At 42.4% G+C, this 23130-nt stretch overlaps 1 long non-coding RNA gene across 1 annotated transcript in view; it reads left to right on the top strand.

Moving 5' to 3' along the window:
- The first annotated feature begins 11200 nt into the window (after nucleotides 1-11200).
- LOC142971507 (uncharacterized) overlaps nucleotides 11201-23130 on the top strand; it is a 37731-nt gene continuing 25801 nt past the window's right edge. The window contains exons 1-2 of the long non-coding RNA XR_012959353.1: nucleotides 11201-11618; nucleotides 15961-16045. This is a non-coding gene — a long non-coding RNA (uncharacterized LOC142971507). The remainder of the gene's footprint in view (nucleotides 11619-15960; nucleotides 16046-23130) is intronic.

The raw sequence follows: 23130 nt of genomic DNA, 5'->3' as shown, positions 1-23130 counted from the left end.
ATCATTCCACTTTTCAATTTCATGTCTGAATGTTACAAAACAAACAACTGGTAAGAGGAAAGAAAGGAATAAACTGCCTCACACATCTTCCAGGGACAAATTAATGTTGACATTTTCATTTCTCAGTGTCTTAATTTGACACCTTTCCAGTGCAGTGCGCGTCCCAGCAGACTTCATTAATTCAATCTCTGTTTATCTCAAGTGTTTTGCATTATGATTCATTTATTTCCCCTTGTCACATTTTTCTTCCCACACAAGTTGTATTTAGGTGTTAAATGGAGCCATTAGTCATGTCAGCAAGATCTAAAAGCAGGCTTAGATCAAACCAGAGGCAGATTTTTACGTGTTGTTGTTGAAAATGTTCTATTTTTACTTTTGTCCCTTTGTTTTTCTTCAAGCTGTGACAGTCGCATTTGCCTGATGACAAAAATGGAAGAATATTTTACTTTGAAGCCCCTACAGGGAAATATGTAATTTGGAATATTCCAATTGGGCTTTACAAATACAATGTATTTATTTACTTATTTATTTATAGTTGGCTTTTACCACATCCCGAGTCTTTGGCCCAGACCGATTACGCTGTTCAGCCCAAACATACCCGAGCTTCATCAGGTGGTAATATTTTGTATCGTTTTGTGCAGACAGCAAACGTTCAGTGGACAATCTGAAAACTCAGCGAAGATGAAACGCACAACTTACTTTACAACAACACAGTCTCACAGCAGTTCGTGAAATAGTCACAAAATGCAATACACGGTAGGGGGACATGAATTCTCTGGGGGGGGGGGGGGGGGGGGGGGGGTTACGCAAGGTTAAGGCAACAAAAGTACTTAGTTGGGTTTCGCAAAAACAACATACTGGTTGGGCTTATAACTAATGATAACTACATCCAGTTAGGTTTAGGCAACAAAACGAACTTTGCCATACACGGTGCATCCAACGGTCTCCAAGTCCTAAGCTTGTTGAATTGTAATAATTTAGGTCAGGCAAATATTTTACTTGTCTAAATACCATCTAAATTAATGACAGTATCATCAACATCAGATGTACTTTGAGTTTAGTTAAGATGTTTATCAGCTGGTACAAATAGGCAAATACTGTCTCCTGTTTGCTGTTACTGTAATGGTGTGTTCACACCAAGCATGAAGCGAATTTTTCACTTGGTGCGATTACATACAAATTTAATGCAAAGACCGGAAAAATAGACGCACATTTGCGACGGGCAAGAATGATGTCATCGGTCTTGAAGTTAGCATGCTGGGTGCCAGAAATCTCCTAAGATTTAGAAAACAATGCTACTCGGTTAAGTTTTGGAAAAGATCGTGGTTTGGGTTAAATAAACCCTTTCTAGCAGAAAACCCTGAAGACTATCCTCTCCCATGTGTAGAAAATATCGCAACCGGGAAGGTCAGAGGATGTCATTTTGCGTAATAATTAGCCATGCGCTTTTGTATTTTGCAGGGAAACTGTAGATGTCGGGGCAAAGGGCCTTCTGTATCAATGGGCGTTCATTTTCGGGTCAACGGGCTGTTGGATAAATGGGCATTTGGTCCAATGGGACATTTTTATTAGGGTTTCCGAATAATAGGCCGTCGGAACAATGGCGTGGCACCACTAAAAGAACGTTAAATGATTCCATCGATGTGAAAATGTGTCAGTGAGATACATTGATTGTGAAAAAGAAGGGCCATCACACTGATGATGGTCACTAATTAAGGCTTCAATGGCGGAATAAGTCTTTTACTGGCTCATTGCTGATGGATTCAAAAAGACAGAAGCCAGCATTCACACATACTGATCCTACCAATGAACCATGGGGAGGTGGACTATTCTCTGAGAGAAGTTTGAGATGTTTCTGTTTTCAGATTTTTGGAATAAAAAAAAAAGTCAGTTGTGACCCAGTTTCATGGTGAGAAAAGTCTAAACTGATCTCAGGCTGCTGTTCCCCAACAAGAAGCCAACCAGAAATGTTTTTACAATCACCTTTCAATCCTGAAGGTGTTTGGCTTTAAAGACAGATTTTGGGGCATTTTTCAGCATCACTTTAACAAATATTAACAGTCAGAGGGGCTGGATAGCACTCCTTATAAAATAAAAGGCACCCTAAATGTCAGACCCTGAGTGAGATGAAGGAAGACTCCCAGCAAATTGTTGTTAGGGGGAAAATCTCATCAGAGGACTCTGAAATCTCCTCAATTACCAACTGCAGCCCTCATTAGCACATAATATGCCCAATCATTCAATTCCGGTTTGTCTGATCATGAAACGAGCAACCTGCCCCATTTGTGTGTCGGATCTGCTTTGTCGGAACGAGCAGAGGTGGAGGGCTCGGGCTCACACTGTGTTTGCTTGGCTTTGTCTCTCAGATGTGAATGTGTTTGATTCAGGGGTTCAGAGGGGAAGCATTGTAAGATGATGTGAAGCTCCACCCTGTGTCGCAACCCCTCAGATCAAGCGTGGCTCGCTGGGGATATCAGCCTCACTGACAGCTCCAGAGCTTGAGTCTTTGAAGGACAGGGCTCATTTGTTGGGATTTGTGAACTTGTTACTTGTATCCGAGCCCTGAGGAACAAAGTATAAAACAGAGCTGCTACAGGAAAAAAAGAAATGAAGGAAAAACATGGATGGAGTTAAACAAACTTCAATAATATTCAAGGATAATTTGTTGTCATTATGAAACACAGGGATGCACAACAAAATGCAGTTGTAGTGCTTTTTCAACACAACAAACGCATGACAAACACAACAACTGGAGTGCATTTTCTGAATTTGCATTACAACAGTGGAGGGCCGTCAGGGCCTGCAAGGCCTTCTCTGCTGGCCTAAACAGAATCACAAAGCTATATCTATTTTATAATTTAATAATATTTCTTAAATACACTACATGTATTATAATTTATAAAAATATTTTTCCCATTATCTTATTTTCTCATTGCACAGCTACTGTCTTCCTCAGTTGCTCTGCTTCCAGTGCAGCTTGTTTTAAGTAGAGCTTTTATCCAATCAGATTCCACCTCTGTGTCTCTAGGTAAGAAGAGAGGCAGAGGCCTGCAGAGTCTCACCTGCAGCCAGTGCAGATTAAAGTAAATGGGGACGATATTGTTCATTGTCATAGTCTTCAACCAATCAGATCTTTAGTTTGACATGTGGGCGTATTCTTTGACTATCAGAGCCTGCGAGCCGGCCTATAATGACGTCAGCATTACATGCCGCTCAGTGTCCATGTGCAGCTCTGCCGCGAGGTGCAGAGCGCACTGTGATTGGTCAGTGGGGGAGCACGTGACTATCGTGAAACGAAACTTAACAGCAGAGGCTGTCGGGTAGTGAATTACATCACGTGATGCAGCTCAGCCAATCAAATATGGGCATTCTGACCCGAGTAAGATGTACACACACCATGACACAGGAGACTGAGACGAGGAAAGACATTGCAGAGCAGTACAGTCAACATTCAAGTTGTGAAAGTAAAATCCTATGATAATCTCTTTGGGTCGCAGCTTGTCATTAAGGAATGACTGTGGATCCCACAGCCAGACCAGCTGAGAACATTATATTTTCCTGAATTTAGGCTTTTGCATTTTCTAAATGCTCTAGCATTATTCAAACGACTCGTACCGAACGGTTTAAGACGAAGACGTATATAGTTACAGCCTTAAAAATGAAATATAACTGTGGTGCCATAATGTGGTTATAAGGTGGTATTTCAGCTGCAGGACAGCAGTGAAGGCACAGCTATAAAATGCACAGCCCGCCACTGCATTACAAGGAATGTAAACAGCAGCAACATACCTCAAATCCATTGCCATTATTGTTGTTCATATATATATACACTTTTAGATATATATATTCATATTTATAGTATACATAGTAGTTAAATGTGTATGCTTACCTCCGTTTTACTTTGTTGTCCTTGTTTTAATTTTAAATTTTTCTTGTTTATTTGTATATTCTATGTATGTACGTTGACAGCAACATGAAAACACCGGTCAAATTCCTTGTATGTGTACACATACATGGCCAATAAAGCTGATTCTGATTCTGATAACATGGCCGATATATTCACATTAAAAATTCAACATGAGGAAAAAAACATTGTCATCAACTTTGACTGTGTGTTGAGCAGCAAGCATCATGATGTGAACAGAGTCCACCTCCTCTCGTCCCACCGGAGTCCTTGTTCTCTGTCCTGCTGCGTCAAGTTCAGCTTGATCCTGGATGAACGATGGATCCAGGTCTCTGTGAGGATGTGGGCTCAACAGTCACCGACCTCGCACTGCTTTCATCCATCTTATTTCCCTGCGACTGAACATCAGACAGCCAGGAGCATGCTGGGTAATGGAGTAGCGTCAGGTCCTAGCTGGGTTAGCTTAGCTTCCATCTCGGCTCTCCTCCCTGGGGCAGTTTGGTGGCATTTGGTCCAGCAGGTCTGGTTGGTCAGTCGGCCATGGGCAGTGATCGTCTCAAAGTCCGCTGCACTTAATCCCAACGCTTCCTCTTCAGAAGATGACAAATATATTCTGTCATATGCCATTAGTGACAAACACAAATAAAGACAAAAATGTAGCGAAATTTATGAGAGCCACAAGCTATGTGCCGTCATTGTGTATGTACCTATGTTACAGTATGTATGTTACAGGGTATGGAGAAGGAGTTGTAAACAACTTGGTTAAGAAGACAAAAAGTGAATAAACATGTCTGTATGTCTTTGTGTGTGCGCACCACCTTGTGGTCTTCCAAAACTTTGAAAAAGAAGGAAAGGGAAGAAAGTGCATTCATCTGTAGCTGTGACTAATGTTTATTTTATAAGTCACTGTGGCTTCCATGAGCACAGATAAGCTGTGTTGCTCAGGTGAGCAAAGGGGTGTTATGGTTGTTCTACATTTGAATTTTAGGTATTTAGCTGATGCTGTTATCCAGAGCGACTTACAGCGAGTGCAACAGGAGGATGAGCTTCAAGTAGCTCATTTGAATTTCACATTTGAGGTATTTTGACTATTCTCTTATCCGATGCGACTTACAGTGTTTACCGTCAGCACGGCAGTACATAATCATTAGTTACTAAGACAGATGAGAAGGGAAAGAGTTTAAGAGAGAGCTGGAATGGATTCTAACAACTGTGCAATTGATGGCATTTATTCAAACACTTGTTTGGTCTTCCTTTTTGGACCATCATGAGTCGAACAGTAGAGTGTCCTGTTCCTGGATCAGTTTCTGAGAGAGAAATGCTTTTGATTACGGTGCATTTTAACAGGTAGATAAGATCACATTTCCCATTTTGTACATCCTCAATTCCTTTCCTCCTCTCCTTGCGTCTTAGTCCCTCCCACCTGACATGCGAGCAGAGGAGGCAAGGAGAGCGATGTTGAGGAAATGGGCATGTAACACAATGAGACATCCTTGGCTCGGAGCTGTCACTTGGAGCAGAAGTTATTAAATATGACATAGATATGTCACAGAGACAGCTGCTGTCTATTGTTTTTGTATACCCCTGTATTTTATGATATCTGTTAGATGAGCATATCAGTGCTCAGGACAACTTATATATTTACTATTAATTCAATTCACAACGTGGCATAATGTGACAAGAATGTGACAAGAATTATATACACACAAACACACTCCCGTCTATCTATGAAATGAAATACAGCCAATGTGTGTCATAAACAGAATGTTTATAAATGTAATATTTGACTTTATTTAGCGGCTGTTTGCAGTTGTAAACATCATGTCATGATCAGAGCAGTGGAATTGGATGTACACGATAAAAGCTTATCTAATATCAAGGTGAAATGTCATTAAGGAATGCAGTTGGAGAACGGTAAGAGGGCAGAAAGTTTGATTCAATTTATGAATACAGAAGGAACAGTTCCATTGTAGAGTCCTGCCATGGTTCCAGATTATTCCGGCTGTGTGTCAAGGCCTCTTTTATTCCTCACCGGTGTCGAAAAGACTTCAGTAGTCGTGGTCTTGGGTTTGGTTAAATCTGTTTCCTGTCTTAGTATGAAGTTCATTGCCTCTTATGCCCTGTGTTTGTTTGACTTCCTCCTTTTTTCTGTGGATCACCTGTGTTGTATTAATCTCATTAGCCTTGCTCTGCTCCCTTTGTTTCTACCATTCACCTGTAACCTTCTCTTTTGCATGGCGTTTTGTTTTTTTGTGGCCTGACTGTTTTTATGTATTTATTGCTTTATTTTAATATTTTATCATTCAACGGCACAATCTGTCTGCTTTGTCTGCATTTGGGTCTTTCCCCTGCTGCCTGCTCTACAAAACTGTGACAGTATGAACCCACTAATTATGGAACCCACCACATTTATTTGAGTTATCCTGTGAAATGGATATGCAGCCGGATAACGGGCAGTTTGACACATCACTGTAAGGAGGTAAACGGCACCAGAACTAGAACCAGGTAACAGACCCACACAATCAAGTATTGGGCTGACTGACGGCTGGAATAGGGAACAGAGCCATAGGTGTTGCACTCTGGTTAGCTTTTCCAGGGAGTTGACACGCGTGACAGATTTAGATATACGAGGGCAATATCTTTTTTTCAACTGCGACCAAAAGAAATGCAGTAGCACTGGGCCATTGTTCTTCCTCATCACCCATTGTCCTGAATCATCATGAGCCAATCACAGCACAGACTCCATAAATTTGCTATAATTTGCTACAATTTGAATAATGGGGTCTCTAATGAAACAGTGATGGTGAGGTGCCCATTACCTGACCAGCAGGACAATGTGCATAAAAATACCCCGAGAGCTTTCACCTTCTCCCCCGGGAAGCACCTGCTTGAACAAACCTCTTCGAGAAGGTATCAGCTCGCGGTTCACTCCTCAGTTCTTCCCTGCGAAACAGAGAGGTACATCCCACAGGGGAACCGCACACAACTCTGATGCGTCATACTTTTTGCAGAACAGACACAGTGTCAAGATTGGCAAGCATCCAGGAGCGTACTACCGCACATTCATTTACACTAACACTAACGCCTGGACGAAGGAATCAAAGGCAGTGGTGTCCCGCAGTATCTTAACCTTGCATCCCGCCAGAGAGACCAAACCGTGTAAACCGTGAATCTTTTAAGGGTGCTGAAACAAAGAATACTATGAAACAGAACTTGTCTTTGTGAGATTTATTCTCTGCGCAGAGAAGATTCAATTATCGTACAGAGTGCTGGTCTCTGCAGGAGAAAGAACAACTCATTAAGAGATAAGTTGGATATTTAAGCACACATACAAACAGGGGGGGTTGAGGGTACCTCCTCTTTTACACCGAGGTTACATCGAGGTTAGACCGTTAAACATTGGTCAGAAAGGGCAAGAGGAGGTCAGAAGGAGGGGGGTAATCTTACCTAATCTTACACCTGCAGAAGTGTCTGATACACTTCCTTTGCAAAACAGGAAGGTACTTTAAACAGACAAGTGGCTAGTGCTTTGACAAAGGTCACCGCACGCTCCGCTTCTTGGAAATAAAGGGTCTGAACACCGAAACTGTCAAGTAGTATCACAAAACTATAAAACCTGATGAACATTTAATAAGTATAAACATTTAATTAGTATAGTGGACATTTTTCCCATTCACCAAGGAAAAATTGTATCCTGCATCATATCTCTCGCCATGTTTACCGCAGACATAGACTGGGCATAGACACAGCTGGACAAGAGCTTTTTGCCTGTATTGCAGCCCTAATAAACGTTCCAATGCCATTTTTTATAACAAAAGTTACAGACCTTATCGGAACTTCACATACTCCTCTCAGATCTATCTGCATGGAGTGAAGACTACACACCTTCATCTCCCCTAAAACGAGCATTGCAAGTGAGTAATTCCCCAAAGTGATGCCTGTGAGTCATCTGCCAAAGCAGCTGCTTCAGACGCAATTTAACTTTATTTTTAACTTTATCACTGATGTACATGGCAATACTTTCAGGTAAGTCATTTCTAAACTGCGCCAAGACCATCAAGTCACACAGCCCCTCAAAAACTCTCCACCTCTATCTCAATGTGTGGTCGCCCACCAGAGCGGTACAGTTCTTTGGTCCTGCCTCCTTCGCGGACTTCTGGCCCATCCTCCAGAGGCACTCCGCCCATCTGGTTATCCAGGACGGCAGCCTCAGATCTCCCAGTCCAGCCCCCTGGCCACTCACCACCTCCTCGCTCCCCGAGATGCAGTTTTGGCATTGGGACATCCTTCAAGGTGGAACCTAAGCGATGGTCAACATTCTTCACCAGCTATATTCTCTAACTGTTGTCTGTCAGCTGTTTGCAGGTAGCAAATGGAGGTGTTGGAAACAGCTGCCTACAGCTGCTGGGAAAACTATTAGCAAAGAGGCCCAACAGCTCTGCAGAGCTGCAGAGTTGGTAATACTTCTCCCAAGCACTCATTTGATTCATTGTTATGACAATCAAAACAGAATGCAACTTTAATTTCTGCTGCTATGTATGTTATATAATTTCAAGCATTACACATATTAATATTACATTAGGAATAACTGTCACTTTCAATTTGGAGAGTATTTCTGCTTTACTTTTGAGAGGCTGTGTGATGATAAATACTATTTCCTACAGACTATTTATTCCTCAGTAGCTGTGATGATTGAGAGCGATGTCTCTGTAATCTCACGATTAATAAACTTTAACATTTAGTATTTTCCTAATTGAGCATTTAGTGTTTATTTTCATTGCCAGGGAAAAGAGAGAGCTTTGAATATCCCAGTGCAGATGAAGATCTGAATGTTTATTTTATTAGTTGCTGTTGTTGACGTCTCGCCCTCTCTGCAGACTTATACATTATCAATCAGAGTACCAGAGTCAGCTCAAGTGAGGAAAGATCTCTTTCAGCCTTGCATTCATCTAGCTGAAATGTGCTTACTGAAAAACTACAAAACTGATCCATGTAGAATCACATTTTCCAAATGTGATCATTTACACAGACGTGAGTTGAGCATAAATGTGATCGATGAGATGGAGGATATTTAAATCTCAGCTGCCGACTTGGGTCAATACTGCAGAACAAATATCTAACGTAAACTAGATAAAAACCGTGTTTCTCATGCCTGCAGAATCAGTAGGTTTTCTTCCAGCGGAGCAGTTGTTTTTGTCAAGTTGATAGTGGGTAAGATCTGATCTGTGCCCACATTAGGACTCTGAGATTCAGTTACAACAAGATAAGAAGAAGAAAAGGTGCCAGGCGGCCCACAGACCAGCGTTCCCCCTGAGATGTGCACACATCGGATCCAGCCTCAGTCTCACTCTCACAGCTGGACGCTGTGTCCTTTTCTTCTATGGATACTGTGGTTGTTTTGGGGCTATTTCAAGTGAAGAAATACCGTATGCTATACTCTAATATTGTCAGTTACGTTTGCTCCTGTGTCGCAGTTGACGGAGGTGACGGCATGGCGCAGATGAAACCTGAAACACAACAGAATAAGGCATCAAGAGTTTTTTGTGATTATTTGTCATTAATGTTGACTGCACAATGTGACGGCTTTAGAATAAAGACACCATCGGCGTTTAGATTGGTTTCTTCTGTGCAATTCAGTCTGCAACTGGTTACGGTTTCTTGAGAAAATAAAGGCTTGATTTACGGCACAGAAAGTAGTGCGTCCACCAAAAGATGAGGAGGATAGCGCTTTTGTGTACCCCGGTAGCCATCGGTTGTCATCCCGAGTTACCAGAGTATTATTGCAAGTTCTTTGCAGGTACCAGTAGTAGCAGAAATAGTGAATGGTGGAACAACCGAAGTAACTGTGGAAAACTAATGCAACACTTCTCCAATGAAAATAGCTTTTCTTTTTTAACCAGCGATAAGTTATTTCCACTGTTTCCCCCTTAACTCCCCATGCTAATGTGTATGCTTTTAACTAAAGGGAGAAAACACTGATTATTTCCATGCTCAGGGGCAAAATGAAAATCCATTTCCCTCAATTTTCTAGCTGTAGAAATCTTGGAAGTAGATGTCTCAAAACCACAAAAAAAAGAGACTAGTGAGATCATCCTTTAATTAGGCTTGAGTTCGTGCAGACACACGGTACAGAGACAGTAAGATCAGTAAGAGTAATCCATGTTGTGTTTCTCACACACACACACACACACACACACACACACACACACACACACACACACCCCTCCAGGGAAATGCCAATGAGTGTATCCCGGTTGTTGACATCTGAACCCAATCAATAATGCTGACAGACCACAAATCATTGTACAAATGTGTTTGCCTGTTAGCCAGGTGATATTGAAAATCTGACACTTTTCTCTTGGCTGTGCTGTTATGTTTTAACACAATCCCTTCCTCTGTGGTTCAAATGTTTACACATTGATGAATTAACATTTACGTCTATTGATTGTCAGACTTCTCCACCGTTGCCTGCGTTCTGCATCCATTAAATGTAGCTGGAAGAGAAAGGAGAGAAAGAGGCACTCACCAGAAGCCTGGGTGTTTTTTGCAACAACCTATTCAGCGAAGCGTTCTCATGGATAAAGCTCTTCCCAAGTTGTTTGGCAGCAACACTCAACTGTTACAGTGTGGGGCGTCTCATTTCACAGGGATGTTGTTAAAAGTAAGATATGAGAGAGCACTAGGCAATCTGTAGAGAATGGTGGACATTTATTGAAGCAAATATGACATTGTTTCACATCAGTATGCTGCCTCTCACAGCATAACATTTGTCTGAGAATGCAGCCTAATTGTAGGGAAAAACATACACCTCCATTGCCATAGTGAAGCAGCTGTACTACCAACAGCAGGAGGATTTCATGAGGGTTTCCTAACAAACCTCTTGAGTTTATTCTGGTAACGTTCACCTGGAACTGATGAGAATGAATCCAGCCTGACATAATTGTTGATCTTCCTGAGCCAGAAGAACTAAACCTTTATTTACTTTTTTTTTTATAGAGGATGTAATCTCAGCTGCGGCACATCATGTTAGTGTAAGACGTGACCTTCTGTCAGTCACATGACCCTCACCTTGCATGTCACGGCCCTATAGACTTTGCTCACATTTTGACTCCTTGATAGCGTCAACATGTTCACTGCTGACAGCACACACATTCCAAAACATCCCCATATCACAAGGTATTAGGTCTTGAAAAACTCAGAGGGAATATGAATAAGTCAAAATATCCTGTGTATTAGTTATTGGAGAAGTTGCACAGTGCAGTTTTAACTCCTCTCGTCTCTTTATTCTCCCCCATCCATTCCTCCCCCTCCTCCTCCTCCTCCTCCCCCTCCTCCTCGTGCTTGGCCTCTTCATAAACTTCTCCCCGGTTGACTCCTGAAGAGGCAGAACAACAGGAACAGCACTCACTAGTTGGCCGCGAACACAGTCAAGTGTGGAAATGAGATTAAGCTTTCTGAGGGGGCGGATAAGGAGCGCCGCTTCCGAGTCAGCTTTTTTGTCTTTTTCATTTTTTTGTTTTGTTTCTGCATTGAAAAGGCACTTCCTCGCTGACAACACCCCTCCTCACAGAGGAGGCTTACCGGCCGCCGACGCCTCCCAAAGCCGAGGCGCTCCGAACAGGGAGATGTGCCGCCTGTAACTGTGAATTGGGTTGTCTTGTTTTTTAGTGTGCAGATGTAGAAAAAGAAGGCTGGAAGGATGAGTGTGTGTGTGGTGAGTGCAAAGATGCATGCTTGGGTGTTTTTGTGTTTATGTAACGAGGAAGAAAAGGGTTAATTATGCTTATTTAAGGGGAGTAGAAGTGTGTTTTTATGAATGCGTCTTCTGTGAATTCAGGGTCACCTTGAGGCCAGAGACGAGAGGACAATGTTATAAAAGGTTCACCCGTGTAAAACTGAGTTTTTTTTATTTGAAATTTTAACTTCAATTCAAATTCCCTTCAAAGCAGATCCCCATTCCCTGCAGCGTCCGTTCCTCTGCCATAGAACAGTCCGCAGGTTTCTGTTCCAACCAAGTGTTGCAGCAGCCGACTTTGCTAATTAGCAGCGTCCCTCTTTGATTGAAGATAATTAGTGAAATCAGCTGCTGCTGCTGGGTTTGGTTTGCGTGAAACTCCGCAAACAGAGAGCAGGAGCTAAAACTCTGAACTCACACACGCAAACTGTTCAGCTCCAATCAAACTCTGGAACATTTAGTTTGTCATTCGGCTGTTTTTTTAGTCAGGTGACAACAGCGGCCGTCAAAATCAGTTGTGTGCCAAATGACTGAGGCACTCTTCCAGGAGAAGTGTGGTGAGCTTCATAAGGAGAGAGGACATGACAGTACGCCAAACTAACTACAAGAAACAGCGTTAACACATGAAGTGTGAAACTTCAAAGGCTTCAGAAATGTGGTGAAAGTATAGTAATGACCTTAGTTTGCACAGTTTCCAAAATAGTTTTATCTTTCGTTCGAGGGATCTTGGCAATTAAAGAGTTTTGTCTGCTTTATGTTTTTCAAAATAGCTTTTCAATAGCCCTCATTCACTTCCCTTCGCCACTCCTGTATTTAAGGTGCCTCTGTGTAAGTAGCCAACACACTTGTATACGGCCTTTGTAGTCTCCCGACCACTCAAAGTGCTTTTACAGTACACGTCATCTTTCACCCATTCACACCCATTCATTCACTGATGGCAGGGGCTACCATGCAAGGTGCCACCTCCCCATCAGGACTAACTAACATTCACGAAACGTTCACACGCCGTAAGCTTATGGGAGCAATTTGTGGTGAGGTGTCTTGCCCAAGGACACATCAACATGGACTGCAGGAGCGCCTGTGTCGAGTTGTCAATGTGTCGGGACAGCGTGCCAAAATATGCTCATTACACGCATAGTGTCCTTTCAAGATAAACCTTCGCCTTCACAGGAAGTTAGGTTAAGGCAGCACAACCGCAGCACAACCACTTCGTTAGGTTAAGGAACAGAGTATGGGGAACATAAACTTGGTGTACTGGCTTCAAACTTTACTACTGTGTGACTGACAGCTCACGTGACTAATGACAAGATGTTAAAGTTCACTCTTTGTTTCCCCCGAGTGAAACTAAGTCCTGTGTTTGTTTGACCCATTCACTAACTCTGACTCACTCTGTACTTCGTCTCGTGCTCTTGCCGTCCCACTAATGCTGCCGGATGGTTTGCATTGGAGTTAATTGAAAGCCCGGTGCGATGCTTACAGTCGCTTAAGGGGGGCTGTGTGCGAATGTGTGTCGATCTCTGATGCCAAAGGGCACCGACCAAGTGGTGGTAACTGATGAGTTGGGGACTGAGAATGGGTTGAAGTAGCAACAAGGAAGTGTTAAGGAAAATAGTCGCTTGTAGCCGCAATGACAAATTACCAACTTCTTCTTCGGGGTATATATACCCGGGCACGGTTTGGAAGGATAGATAAGATGTTTTACATAACTTCCCATAAACATTCAAAAAGAAAACACCTTTATGAGGATGACATAAGCATTTCCCATGCTGCACTGAATCTTACTTCCTGTTACCATGCTGTGCCAGTATCTGCTCATCAGCTGCCCCTTTGTCACTTTCTGCACCGCTGTCACTTTAACAAACTACAGAACCTTCACTTCAGTTAGTGACTCATCGCGCGGGGGGGCAGAGGAGGAGCTCTATATGTCTAAATCCAAGGCTCGGCTTTGAGTTTCACAAGTGAATAAAAAAGCCTTCAGAAGATAAAACACCTTTTGTATTTGCCTGATATAACACAAGATAAAACATTCCCTTTCATTTCTCTGTCTATTTTTACTCCTTTTATACTGCAATACGTTGCTTCGAGCACATTGTCGAGATGTGTGTGTGCTGCGTGTGTGAGTGTGTGAGTACTGGTGTCTGTGTTTCCTTAATAAGGTTAAATGATGCCGTTAAATAGGGGGTCGTTCTTGATAAACACACACGGGGTTAAATGCAGGTCAGAATGATGCTCAGCACCTTTGACTGATTTTAAACACATGGACTCAAAGTCAGTTCATTTTTCACAGTCTGTAGTTTAGAACATTGCCTTCTGAAGCATCTGTGGATTCTTTTTGTCCCAATAGTGAAATATGAACCGTGCAGGATGACCACTCACTAAAACACTGACTCCACTGTCATAAGGGGCCAAAAAGATGCAGGCTGTTACTGTATGTGAGGCACCTCGAAGCACTGTGTGATGTTGTCCTGTTCATGGTTGTAATGGGACGATTTCTCCCACGGTGGAAGAGATAAAAAGAAGACTCTGCTACTTTATAAAGGTGCTAGAAGCGAAATTGAGAGCATATCTATTGCCTCCACACGGCTCTCAACATGGCGACGGCTTGTGGCTCGCAGCTAACTGTGCTAGCAAGGCTAACTAGCACGGTTAGCCTTGTGTTAGTGCAAACAACAGCAACAGATATATTAATGTTCTGAATATTCTATAGAGAACATTTAAGGGAGCTGTATTTAACATTCACGATGTTGGCTCCGGTTGCAAAAAGAAAGTCTCAGCTTGTATAGAAGTCTATGAGAAAATTACTCTCTCTTGATTTATTACCTCAGTAAACATTGTAAACATGAGTTTATGGTCTCAATCTCTAGTTTCAAGTCTTCTTCAGTACAGCATGATGTTCATTTAGTAAATGATGGTCCATTTAGAGTCAAACAGACCATCAAGCAGGCTTACTGTATTTGTGCCGCTACCAGAGACGTATACGCCGTCTCTGCTTCTCTCACTTTCTTTTATCGGTTGCAAAAATGCCGACGGCGAAATGGCCAAACTCGAGGCTTCGTAACGGCAGCCCACAAACCAATTGTTGACTTCAAGATGACTACATCCACTTCTTATATGCAGAATATGTTTGCACTGTTAATGCTGTTAGCACCGTTAGCTATGAGCCGCTGGCTCTACGTCGACATGTTGAATTAAAATTCTCCCATTTGGGGATCTTGCACCTTTTTAAGAATATACTCATTACTACATTATTATTAAATGGTGTTGAGTAGCGGCATGAAAGAGCTGTGGCTGAGGGGAGGCATACAAATGCTTGCAGAGGAAATTTATAGAGTATGATGCTGGTGTTGAACCCGAGTTAAAATAACCTCATTAGCTGTAACCAGACTGAACGTCCTGCTTTTTCCGTGAATGTATGCCGAATCACTGTCTTATCGGAGTTATTGCATTTAATCAGTTTCCAACTTGTAAGTGTTCACATCATTATCGAGAACAATGAGATAAGAAACAAGTAGAATATATATTTCTTGATCTGGTGCTAATCTGTAGAAAGGCTCAGTCATAGAGGCATGATGTGTGACTCACTCTGTGTGTGTGTGTGTGTGTGTGTGTGGGAGGGGGGGTATCTACCGGCTGGGGGATGATCTCAATCCCTCCTGGCTCCCTGCGCTCGTCTTTGCTCAGCAGCAGAAGAAGTGACTCAGCCGACAACAGAACATTTGAGAGCAGGTCAGGAAGAACTCCGCAGCCCCCCTCAGCTTGACAAAAGACTCCCTCCTCAGTCGCAACACACAAAGTCTCGCTGCTTCGCAAACACATCAAAGTAGCGCAGGACAGAGATGAGTGCTGCAGAATGTACGCGTGTTCTGTCGAGAGCATCACAATGGCTTTAAAGGCTTTGGACTGTGCACTCTCTCTATCGTTTCAACCTGATCTCTGCTGCACACGTGGCCGCTCGTCTGCAGTCAGCGACGTCTTCATCACTCTTTCATCTCCTCCTGCACTCATCTGATTCCCTCTGTCCTCTTTGGGTTGCTTACAATGTCAGTGATGTAAGACTTCACAGCTACAAAATACAACTTCTGATCTTCAGTCAGCTACGTTCCTCCTCCAGTTCTTACAACTCTTGTCACTTATCTTCATGCGGCGTCTCTGTGAGATGATTTGGCGCCGTTTGCGCGCTCTGCAAATAAACAACACTGAAAATTGTCCGGCAACTGAGCTGTGCAGCGATACGCACAAATAAAACAAAACATAGATAATTAAAGTAAAAGTGAGTTTAAAAATATGATTTTAATGGGGCTTGTTTAATCTCTTCTGACAGGTCATTTCAAAAGTGGTGCGATGATGGCGGCGGCTGAGTCTCCTCGAGTCACGGGATCGATTAAGATGATGCTGGAGGATCTCAGGTTGGCATCAGTATATAGACAACACACACAAATGGTGATTGAGCCTGTGGCCTACTGATTAAAGTTCTGTAATATCTAAGCAGTATTACAAACAGGTTGTCTGTGGGAACATTCTCAGAGTAAATGCTGTATTAGGCCCCGATCACACCGAGGCCACCAAAACCATTGTTTTACTCTGGTACATCTTTTTGCCGTGTGTTTTTTGTTGCGGTGTTTGGACACGCATAAAAAGTTTAAATTATTTAGTTAACACTCAAACACAAATTCTAAATCAACCCGAACTGAAATTGATTGCAAGTTTAAAGTTGCAATCTTATAGATTTCGGTCCATCCATGGTTACCATGGCAACAGCAAGTGCAGTTCAGTCAGTCAGAAATTGAACAAACTAGCTGTAACAAAGAAGTTAGTCAATACTAATTCAGATTTCATTGTGCAACTTCTGTTCTCCTAACTTCTCTGTTATTCTCCCTTATTTCCAAGCCTCCTCCATTTACATAACACCAGCTTTCCTCGTTCCCCTTTTCTTCTATGCTTTTACTTCTCGTGTCTGCTCTTTATTTTTTCCCCTTTGTTTTTCTCCACTGATCTCCTCCCCCCCCCCCCCTCTCCCCCTTTTACCTGTAAAACGAACATGAATATTTCAGAGATGAAGAGCGCTTAAGCCTCTCTGATGACTCCTGTGTGTGAAAACGTGCATGTGTGACTCAGATCATAATGTGACTGTGTGTGTGTGTGTGTGTGTGTGAGAGAGAGACTGGTCTCATCTCCCATGATGCCACTTGCTGCGTCACACGAGTATTCATCACAAGAAAATGCAAAAGCTGCTGGCAGCTGTGGAATGAAGAGAGAGGAAGGAAGGAGGAGCGGAAAGAAAAAAGGAGAGAAGATGAGCAGACAGAGTACTAATTACAAACTGTTAGCGTGAACATGGCAACTTTACTTGATGAACAGCGCAATGTCAACATTTTCCTAACTAAGTCCAGCCTCAGAGCTACTGGCGTGGCTGTTTTTTCTTTGGTTTTTTCTCTTTAAATATTTAATGAGAGCAGCGGTTGATTTGAGCAAGTCTTGAATGTCAATGCCATTACTTCCTCTTCGTTGCCTCCATGTCTGCGCTGTGCCTTTAGAAATGGCTCCATATGGGGTGAATAACCTACATGATGCTTTTAATACTTCATGTAGTTGTAATGTTAAAACATTCCGCTGGGTACCTTTTTGATAGCCGGCCCCTCATCTTATGTGCGTTCTGAAGCAGCAATTTGGAATAATATGGTCTCAAATCCCAGAATGCCGTTCACCTTGGCACGCTAATGTTTGATACACGGGCCTAAAACCAAGAGATACGACTGTACAGAAAGTGTATAAACAATAGGTATAAAGAGGAAATAAAATGAGGAAAGGAAGGAATTAAAAGGAAGCAAGCAGAGAAAGGGGAGACATATTGAGGAAGTGAAGAGGAAGTGAAGAGAAGGATCGACATGTGGAGGGAAAAAAAATGTATTGGAAGGGGAAAAGTAACAGATTGATTGTTCTTCAAAAACAGAAGGACTGGAAGGATGTGTGCATCTTCAGTTCCCACACAGCAGCCTAATTTTAGAGTCGTGATTAACGAGCGTGAGGAAATCTGAATGTAAATAGTTTGAGAAGCGAGCAGATGGAAGATTTTGTGCGATTGTGAGAATATTGCACACAATTTTCACTTCTCTCATTGTGATCTAACGAGACTCAAGAGGTACGAGCTGAGACGAAGCGTTCTTTCAAGAAAACCTGCATAATAGATGAAGGATGATTCTCTGCTTCATTCAGACATCAAAATACACTTATTTTACAGCTGATTGTACAAACCACACCGTCTATAAGAAGTGGACATAGTCGTCGTTGGTTTGTATACTGCGGTTTTGAAGCGTCGAGTTCTACATTTTGGCCGTCATCTTACATTTTGGAACCAGTGAATGGAAGTGACCATATATATTTGGACTGCCGAGGTGAGACGCCATGTACGGCTCTGGTAGTGACCTGTCAATCACAAGGTTGCCTCGCCCTAAAGTATACTCTGCTTTATGGTCTATTTGACTCTAAATGGACCATAATTTACGAAATGAACATCATGCTGTATTGAAGAAGACTTGAAACTAGAGATTGAGACCATCAACTCATGTTTACAATGTTTACTGAGGTAATAAATCAAGAGAGAAGTAGAGTCATTTTCTCATAGACATCTATACAATCAGAGGAGTCGCCCCCTGATGGACATCAGAGAGAATGCAACTTTAAGACATTCCCGCATTGGCTTCACTTTTCAGAACTGCAGGTTGCAGCCTGGTACAAACCTAACCAGATTTTCAAGATTAAAACCTTCATTTTTAGAATTAGATTTTGTCATGGTGGCAGCACACCAAGCAAGGTAACCCAAAAGTCTAAAGGTATGACCTCCACCTGGGTAACCTCACGCATTCCCAGGCCAGCGGGGATGAACAGTATAACCCTTCCAGAGTGTTCTGGTACTTATCTAGTGTCCCAGCCACAGGTTCTCACTTGTGTATGGGTTGGTTGCCAACCATCAAGAAGGCGGGTAGTATCCAATATGACCCTGTCAGAGGGTGGACAGCAGAGGAACGAGAGTAGCGAAAGAAGAGAGAAGAGTGTGTTGCGGAAAAATGCAACTATTTTTTGTTCAGGCCATGATGGACAATGGTAAATGGACTTGTATATGTATAAGGCTATTCTACTCTCCCGACCAATCAAAGCACTTTAACACTACATTTCATTCACCCTTTCACACACACCGATGGCAGGGGCTACCATGCAAGGTGCCACCTGGCCATCAGGACTCTAACTAACTCATTCACAAATACCTTTAAGAGCTATTTTGGGTTTAGTGTCTTGCCCAAGGACAGCTCATCGTGGACTGGAGGAGCTGAGGATCGCATCGCCGATTGTAACGTAGATTAACTGAAGCTAATGCAGAGCTCAGCACACGGCTGTGGTTGAGGAGCTCAATTCGCTGCACTCTGATGGTTCCCTCTGGAGCGAGCGGCATGGGGATGGAAGGCTGGGTCCTCCCTAGGCACTGGGAGCTGTTTCTCTTTTTAAAGGGATCAAACCCACACTGGGCCAGCCCCTTCCTTAAACAGTCTGGGAGTGACCCAAAGCTGGAAAAATCAGTCTCAAAGAACAAAAAAACAACAACAGCAAAAATACAATTAAAACAGTAAATAAATGAATAAATAATATTTCTTATCAATAACTACAAAACAAAACAATAACCCTGTTGACCCGGCCTGACTGATCCTGTTGACCTGTTCTGGAGTTCCCTGACGGTGCCGTGATCGTGCTTTGCCGCCAGTGGAGGGGGCAATACTGCCCCTGACTTTATTAATATTTTTACAGCGTTATATGCACATGTTTACGGATGTATTTGCCCTTTCATTTATGTACTTTCTACTACAAGATGTTAGCTGGCCTGTATTCACTGTTGTTGTCGTCCTCTTGTCGTTATGTTTTTGTATTCTCTCTTGTCTTGCAATAAAAACTAATTTAATTTAAAAAAATTAAAAAGTCCTCAAACTCCCATGATGCCGCAGTTTCCTTGCAGAGGTGCAGAATCCACTTTACTCCTCCAAAATCAATATTCGACAAAGGGCCAAAGTCTCTTTTCCAGCGCTCTGGGATAAGCTTAACCAGGAGGCTTGTTCCAAGTTCACCCATGGGATTTGGGTGATTCAGACATGATAAGTCAACACTTCAACATGGCACTAAAAACATGATATGAGAAAGTGACATTTGTTCATGTTTGACATGCCCCTGAACACATCAGTCAGCTTTCAATTTACCACAATTAATATTACTATTTTTATAGAAAAAGCACAAGACAATAGCACAGCTTCCGAGCCTAAGCCTCTCCACCTTGTTTACTGCACATTTTGCCCGTGTGAGCTGTGCTGCTATCTGTAGCAGAAACACAGCCAACACAGGCAGGATTTATGGACATGTTGACATTTTATTATGCTTATCATGGGCAATGAAAATCATCTCTGTTGTAGGAAGGACACACAAAGGTCTGCACACCCACACTTAATGAAACAGAACTCTTTTTTCCTTCCGTATATGAGGAGCTGTTAAAGTCATTACAATGATTAGTATGGCACCGACAGCAGGACACACGTGTAATGCTAAAATGCACTGACGCTGTGACATTCTTCTGCTTATCGGTGGTTATGAAAGCTGCTGCTATAAATAAGGGACACATCCAAAACAAATGCCTGCATTAACATAAACATGTGCATTATTCAAATATGTATTTGAATTCAATAAGGCAGAAGGACACGCACACACACACAGCATACTCCAAGCAGGGGGAAGAATGGAGATCCTGATTGTGCTGCATGAAATTAATAACCATTGGTTTATTAATCTCCGTATTGTCACAGAGCTCATGATGAAGGGAGTTTTTTTCCTGCAGCATTGGTGCCCAAAATAATGGGACACTCTAATGGAATAATGATGGACAGCTGGAAACAGAACAAAGGAAAGCAGGCTTCGTAATGATAGTTTGTAATGATCAGCAGAGGGATCAGGTGAATATATAACTCCTCGCTCTAAATGAACACCAGCAGTTTTTGTTTTGAGTGGAATAATCTCCCAGTCCTCCTAAACTACTACTTTATTTTGGCCCAACTGTGCAATAAGACAGCAACTACATTAGTTTGAAATTGGCTTGATTAGATGCATAGCTGAATATGACCAAAGCATGGAGTGTGTGTGTCAGTAATCACAAGTATAAGGTACGCATCAGGGGTGAGGCTGCATGAGAGTGTTGTAAGTTGTGCAAAAGGAACCAAAAGACAACTGAGGTGACGTTGCCAAGACAAAGGAGTCTGAGTCATTATTAAGCAGACCTCGCTTTTGGCATTGCCGGGCCCAGGTGTTACCGGGAGGCACTAATTGACATCCTGCACAACAATGACGTATAATGCATTAAAGCACACACACACACACACTGCTGTCCGATCACAGGAGGGGGGTAAGAGCATGGGCGTGATGCACATTGCACACACACTTTTCAACCAGTTTGCCTTATTTTATACCCGACATCTACTGCAGCTGCTGCATGATGACCCTAAGATCCAAACTATAACTGGTTGTTTCCATTATCACTAAATCTGATAATACCTTTATTTGCTTACTGTTTGTCTCAAGTTAATCGATTCATCTTAGGTTAAAAATGAGGGTTTGCTGCTTTTCATTGCAAATAAAATGTCATTTGGGTTTTGAGAAACAATTTGAAGACGCCGGCTTGGACTTTCTCTAATTTTTGACAAAACAGCAGGACAATATTTGTATGAAAACAAGTTAATAATTGGACACAGAACTGATACAGAAAGCTGATTCGTCTTTATAACTGTAATCTATTCATTAATAGATGTGTGTTATATTAATGTCCACTAGTACTTCAAAGTTGGTTTCTATTATGCATTTATGTGCATTTATTATATATGTAAATGTTGTAAATGTACGGTATGTCTGCGTGCAGGACGGTTCTGGATTATTAAACCCGGATAAGTGCGTCTCCAGGCACTCATTTGACTTCCTGTATATTCCCTAATGTCCCTTTATGTGTATGTGTGTATAACGGCAGATTCCGTAGCAGTGCATCTGAGTGTTTCTGTGCATTTATCTACACATTCATGCCTTTTTTATGGTTCATTCCCAGGAAGCGGAGACAATAAAAGTGTTGGTTTTAGAGGAAGAAAAGGGCAGAGGAGATGATGTAATAAAAACAACTCTAAACAGAACCGATACAAGTTTCAGTGCGTTGCTCATATCTGCTCACACTCGCTCTGTTCCTGCTGTATTGTTCCGGATCAACGAGCCTCACCAAATCCCTGAGCAACTCCTATTTTGGTTTCTTCGTCTGTTCCAGTGATGCTGGGGAAGGAAGGTGTTGTATTGAAAGACTGGACTGGTTGAAGATAAGGAATAAAAAAAATGTGCCCTCCTATTAGAGCATGTTTTGTCCTGTTTCTACAAAGGCCTTTAAATCCCAAACAGAGGGTTATCTGATATAAAACCACTCGTACAGTCTAAAGGACAATGCTGGTTTAGATGAGGAAAAAAGGCTTTTCAACAGCTCTGCCAACCCACAGTAACATGCCCTCTACTGTACCTACAAGGTTGTCTGGATCCCCACGGCCCCGCACTGAAACACAAACCCAAGCTCCTAAATTTGCCTTTCTCGTGTTCTCACCAGAATTGAGCATTCACAGCACTACTGATGTGGCTGGTGCTGTCGGTAGCAGAGTTCAAAGCCCCGATTCATGTTTTTATGAATGATTTTTGATTCTGAAATGTTGATATATTTAAGGTGCTCTATACAATATTCAGAGCATTAATACAGCAGCAAACAACTATTATCTATATAAAAATATAATTCAGTAATGCCTACTTAAGCAGATGTCTCCCTCTGTGTGTGTTGTAATCAGAGCTTCTCTGTGCTTTGTTTACATAGCCGGGCCGACAGTGTGAACCTTTTAGTGCATGTGAGTGTGCCCCACTGGCTAGTTCCGGGCCACCGCGCTGCGCTAATACGGTGGATACAGCTGACAATGCAGTCACAATGGCGTCGTTAAGGAAGCATAGCATCCACCCTCCAGTTCCCCCTCAGGTTCACACTGTTGGCGCCGTTGGAAGCACTGTTACTGCTCTTGGCACCGTTAGCTGCGAGCCGCCGGCTCAGCTGTTGCCATGTTGAGAGCTGTGTGGAGGCAATAGATATGCTCCAAACAAAGTAACGGCAAATGGTTTACATGGCTCACAGGTCTTGGTAGAATTTAGCTCAGGGCCCCAGGGAAGTCAGGGCTATGGCTAATGTTGGAACAAAAATGTTACATCAAGAGTACCAACCAACCCTGGACATTGTTGAATTAGCATGTTGGAAATGAACATGAAAGTTTTTGACTGTTTAGTTTATTTCATTTCTTCAAGAAGCTTTTCAAGAGTCCTGATGCAGCAAAATGCAGTTGGGAGTATTTTAGGTAACGGCCTCTGTAGATTACTGGGACTGGGTTGTCCCAGTGCTGTCAGG

The sequence above is a fragment of the Anarhichas minor genome, unplaced genomic scaffold, assembly GCF_050575085.1.
Source record: "Anarhichas minor isolate MPS153535 unplaced genomic scaffold, ASM5057508v1 ptg000046l, whole genome shotgun sequence".
Lineage (NCBI taxonomy): Eukaryota > Metazoa > Chordata > Actinopteri > Perciformes > Anarhichadidae > Anarhichas > Anarhichas minor.
Note: the sequence above shows the minus strand (reverse complement) of the source record. Positions and strands in the feature narration are given on the sequence as shown.